This window comes from Anabrus simplex, chromosome 12, assembly GCF_040414725.1.
Source record: "Anabrus simplex isolate iqAnaSimp1 chromosome 12, ASM4041472v1, whole genome shotgun sequence".
NCBI lineage: Eukaryota > Metazoa > Arthropoda > Insecta > Orthoptera > Tettigoniidae > Anabrus > Anabrus simplex.
The window spans coordinates 58,672,869-58,679,081 of NC_090276.1; positions in this window are offsets into that span (position 1 = coordinate 58,672,869).

Here is a 6,213-nt window from a genome sequence, read left to right on the forward strand (position 1 = left end):
ACGACTTATGTTGCGTTTCGGACATATTCTTCAGTTGTTGCGTACAACTAGACACAATTTCACATTGCTCCGCCATATATCGAAGTTTTTATTATTTTTTTAATGACGCGAATACTCTATAACATTGTAAGGAATTATTTCCTTCGTCACAAAAACATCGGTAAACACAAGCAGTGGTCATATATTGTGGAATGTGGGGTCTGATAACGATGTACACCTACCTGTCGAAAGAATTGGAGCAAACTGAAGCACTTTATATTACACATTCAACTCATGCGTAATGGTGCTTGCATATGTAGCAAGGCGCACCTTGCCTCGTCTCGAGTTCGAATAATGCACGCCTCTAGTATCCAGGTGCGTGTACCTACAGTAGTTGTCAGGTTCTGTACTTAAACCCCTCATTCGTGTACCTACCAGTGCATACAATGCCAGAATGCATATCCTTTATAATTATGTTATACTGCGTCAAAATAGACCTGGGTAGAAAAAATGAACGCCCTAGTCGCTTGTTGACACGTATTTACGAAATTGAGAAGGCCCGTGGTTGGCTATTCGCATACTCGGCACAAACAACATTCAGCCCCGACTACCTGTAAGCCTACAACACGCTGTTCGCCGCACAATGCGGGGACAAGGCTCTCGAGATTTCTCGAAGTTTCTCGCGAGAATAGTGCCCGTGCTACTCTCGAGAAATCCCGAGAAATCTCGAGACCTCGTCTCAGGACTGCCCATCACTACTTTGTACTTTTCTCCTTCTTCAGTGTTGTCCCAGTCCCCGCATCGTTGCTGAATGTCGTTTTTCACCATGTCTGTACCAGTATATCGCATTCTTGGCCACCCTCTTGGTCTTGAATATTTAAACTGCAGATCTTACACTTTTCTGGGTATGCGATCAGGATCCATCCTTCGCATGTGACCATACCATTTGAGTCTTCGCAGAGTTATGTTATCCTGCATTCTGCCAACCTGAGCCATGTCCTTGATGTTCTCATTACGAATTTTATCTCGTCTTGTTGACCAACCATCGCTCGGACGAATCTCATTTCAGCTGCCTGAATTCTTGCTTCATCCTTTATCCTCATGGTTCAGATCTCACTCCCATATGTTAAAATTGGCATATAAAAAGTCAGATAAATTGGTACTTTTGGGTTCCATATTAGGTCTCGTACAACTCTATATAATGTTCCTCCGGCTTGAATCATGTTGGCAAGTTCCTCTTCAATGGAGCCTGTTGCTGATATCATGCTTCCTAGATATTTGAATTTGTTGGACATCTTGAGTTGTTTACCCTCTATTCCAATGTAACCTTCAGGTTGACCATTACTCTGCATAACCAAAACTTCAAAAACTTCACTTTTTTCCTGACTGAATCTTAGGCCGTACCCTTTAGCTGTTACTGTCCAAGCATTGATCTGATCCTGAAGTTCCTCCTTGGAATCTCCCCATATACAGATGTTATCAGCAAATAGCATGACTTTCATTCTGTTGTCACCAACGTATTGGCATTGTTGATATATCTTCTCGTTACACCGGTTTAGGTAATCAAATTATACCATTGAAACACCAGCTTCATCACACAAATCCATTTATTACGAGCTGTTGACTACAACTAAACATCACACACACCAAGCAGTTCAAACGTTCAAAGAACAAAAGCAAACAAAGATAAACCACTCCACTCAATTAGCTGAGCTACCGACACATAACCTCAATGTTTTCCTTAAGATATATACAAGATATTTACAAGACATTTATTTTTATGAGAAAACCACAACATTCCAAGAGGCATACTAGTCGTTGAATATCATCACAGTAATGAAGAGAAGAGGTGACAGAAGTCCACCTTGTTTTAGGCCCGTAATTATTCTAAGGAGTTCCGTCATTCCTGATCGTGTTTTGACGCGACTACTGATGTCTTCATATAAATGCTCAATTCGTTTTATTATGTCATTATTGATTCCACTGTTTCTCAGCGCTTCCCAGACGTTGTCCCTGCTTACAGCATCAAAGGCCTTTTTGATATCCAGGAAGGCCAGCCAAAGGGCCTTATTATGTTCATAATACTTCTCCATTAGCTGGCGCAGTCAAAATATTAGACCAACTGTTGATCTGTCTTTCCGGAATCCGTATTGTTCCTCTGATAACTTTAATTCTATCAATGGTCTTATTTTCCTTTCTAAAATCCTTTTATACAGTTTTCCCACTTGGGAAGTTAATGTAATTCCTCTGTAATTGGGACATTTCTTCTTGTCACCTTTCTTAAAGAGTGGAATGATGATACCTTTTTTCCAATCTACTGCTATCTGCCCATCCTATATCTTGTGAAAAAGTCTATACATCCACTACTTTCCTGCATCACCCATAGACCTGATCATTTCACCACACACTTCATCAATGCCTGGAGATTTTCCTGTTTTGATGTATTTCCATGTGTATTCTATATAATTCCATGTCCGATCTGTTATAGTGTTTTCCATCCTTCCATCATTAACTAATTTATCTAATGGGATGTTTGTGATATTCACATTTAACAGCTTATCAAAATAATTCTTCCATTCTTTTTTGATCTCTCTGTCATCTGTAATGAGATACGGTACCCACTATCATTAGTCAGATAATTAGTCTATTCTTCATCACTCCTCCTATTCTTCATCAATCCGTACAACATTTTTCTGTTGCCATCTACATCTTCATTTAGTTCATCACCCCATTCATTCAACCATTTTTTTCTTTTTGCTGTGACAACCTGCTTAGGTTCTTTTTTTGCTAACTGATAAGAGTTCTTTGTCCTTATCTGTTCAACTTTTGAAATATTTTCTGTAGGCATTGTTCCTTTTAAGGACTGTGTTTCTTGTTTTATCATTCCACCATGGTGTCTGTTTCCACTTCATTTTGCCATTTGTTCTTCCACACGTCTCCTCTGTTGTCTTGACCAATAATTCCTTGAAACTTTTCCGTTCTTCTTCAACTGTTCCAGTGTTTGTTTTCGGCATTCGCTGCTGGATTTTTTCTTGATATTCTGTGGCCTTCTCTTTATCCTTCAATTTCCATACCTTTAATTTCTTGTCCTGGATGGTTCTTATTTCCTTCAACTTTTTAAACCTGAAACAACCAACAAGGAGCCTATGATCACTGTCAAGAGACACACTTGGGATCACTTTCACATCCAGAAACATTTCTTGTATATGTTTATCTATCATAATATAATCAATGATGGACTCCTGTTGCCCATCCCATGCATATCCGGTGATTTTGTGCCTTTTTCTTTGTAGTATTAGGTATTACCAATAGCTATTTTATTTCTCAGACAGAAATCTAGGAGTATGCTTCCCTCAGTATTTCTTGGTCCCCATCCATGTGTGCTCATGATGCTCTCATAACTTTGCCTATCAGACCCTACTTCATGTAAAAAAGCCACTGATGTTTCCAACATATGAACTGTTCCAGCAAAGCATGGTACTTAACATACGACAGCTATTTGTGCAGTCAGTGACCCTATACATGCATAAAAATTTAAAGCTTTTCTGGAAAGAATACAAGTCAAAAATTTGCTCTAGGCTGCAAGACAGAACTGGAATAAGTATACCACGCCGGAACACTTTACTTGGACAAAGAGATCTAAGTTGTCTAGGACCACGAATATACAATGTATTACCTGTGGATGTGATCAGTGGCAATCAGAATATCCTGAAGAAAAGACTATTCACATGGCTCATTAACAATTATTATAAAGTAGATCAACTTATAAATTTCCATTATAATATTTAAATCGACTAGCACACTATTCCTTTCTACTAAGAAACCAACTTTCTCCTTAACCCATGTCCCTCCTTTCCAGCTTCCTGTTTATTAAACCAAATGCAGAAAAACAGTTCATAAAATTATTGTAGTCAAATATCACCAAAATGATAATGGAGTAAATGATATTTACTAGATGCCATGATGTACCGGTACATAATCTAGCTGTTGTATTCTTGAAGCCCACACATAAGTTTACCTTATGTGGGATGTACACTGTATCTTTTTCTACCTCTGTATGTATATGTAAGATATTGATTGTGAATACAAATGTTTAAATTAAAAAAAACAATGGTTCCTTCACCTCTGACTTGCCCTTCCAACAATTCTTCAAATAGGTCTTTGTCTGAATTATCACAACCTACTTGCGGAGCATAGCACTGAATGATACTAATGTTCTGGGTAGGGTTTAATTTTAGATTGATTTGGAAAATCCAGTCAGATTTGAAGTTTATATCTATTACATGCTGTTTAATTGAATGATCCATTATGACACTCACTCCATTCTTAGCTGCTTGATGATGGTGTTTGTTGTTTTAAGGGGCCTAACATCGCAGGTCATCGGCCCCCATTCTTAGCTGAATTTCCTTCCGACCAATATAGATGGTAACATTCCCTGAGTTCTTTTGACCCTTGTCCCTTCCACTAGGTTTCACTCAGTCCTAGTAAGGTACATTAATATTCCTCATTTTCATCAAATCAACACACACTTTTATTTTGAAAAGAGGCTAGCAGGGGGTGCCACAAAATTTTATTAGCTTGCTCAGCATTATTAAGCATTATTTGGAGGCGATTTGCGTGAGATATACTGTTAAAAAATATCACGTTCGTAAAAATGTCTACCAAGAGCCATAGGATGTATTTGTCCCAAGTTTTTGTTTTCAAGAGATTCAACGTATACTATATAAGGGCCACGATGTGTATGTGAATACTGTTCACGGTCCTCGGGCGGCGGTACATCGGCACTGTTGGAGTTAGGACGCTGTGATAAATTAGAATCTGTCGAATTCTATTGTGGTGCCAGACTTCCAGAAGATTCATCTTGCATCTGAACTTCTTCCTATTGAACGACGACTAACTTATCCCCTAAGAGAAGGCTATCAACTCCACTGGAGGCAGCCATCATAAACACACTGTACTCACAATAAAATGGAAAAGGTTCACCACTACCAAGCACTGAGAACACGCAGCACACGACCAACCGTACCGCACTGTGTTAACCACTAAGAAGCAGCAGCAAAATTCAAAAACAGGAACTTTTACCAACATATATCATAACAGCGTAAAATAGATAAAGAGCAAACGCAACTCTACTACCAAGGAAAGCCATTTAAATTTACTTCGAAGTACAGTAGCCAACTGTAAATGTGCACATTAACGATTTATTCTTAACATATCAATTCACGGTAGAAATCATTTTAGCTTCTGCAGCGGTCTTATATATTTGTTTACAGCACTGCCTGCTCGATCTGCATCCGATGGCTGCTTATACTGCCTGCTCATTACAACATTTTAACATGGCACTAAATGAAACACTCCGTTTGCAAATACCCACAGCAGGTGGCAGCACTAACCGGCTCCATACCTGTCGGAATGAAATAGCGGGAAATAGGATAGACTGTACTTGTTTTCAGTGAAAATGGTGTACTGCTGAGTGCCTTTCTGCAAATCAAAGAAAGGGAAACCAGAATGCCGTGATATTTCATTCCATGATATACCTTCAAGTACACAATTGCGTCGAAAGTGGTTAAGTATTATATCCAGGGAAGGGAACAGCAAGGGAAGTAAATGAATTCCTTCTGATTATTCCGTGGTTTGCAGTCTACATTTCGTAAATGACGATTTCAAAGTGACCAGCAAAACGCGAAAATCAAAAACAGGATCTGTACCCAGCCCTTTCCCTGATTATCCAGCTTATAAACAACCGCTAATTTCAGCGATGATTAAGAGAAGGGATTCAAGCTCAGAGACGTCTAACAAGAGCTCTTCAAACACCATTGCAGAAAATGGTAAGCGTAAGGTTTGAAGTATTATATACTAAGTAATATAATATCTGGGGACACTCTACTGTTAATGTGAAGGTACAAAACAGAATAATATGCTGTCTTAGATTCCATTGTCCGCCTCTGTGGTGTAGTGGTTAGTGTGATTAGCTGCTAACGCCGGAGGCCCGGGTTCGATTCCCAACTCTGCTACGAAATTTGAAAAGTGGTACGAGGGCTGGAACGGGGTCCACTCAGCCTCGGAAGGTCAACTGAGTAGAGGTGGGTTCGATTCCCACCTCAGCCATCCTGGAAGTGGTTTTCCGTGGTTTCCCACTTCTCCTCCAGGCAAATGCCGGGAGCTTCCTTCACCCTTCCTTGTCTATCCCTTCCAAGGCCCCTGTTCAGCATAGCAGGTGAGGCCGCCTGGGCG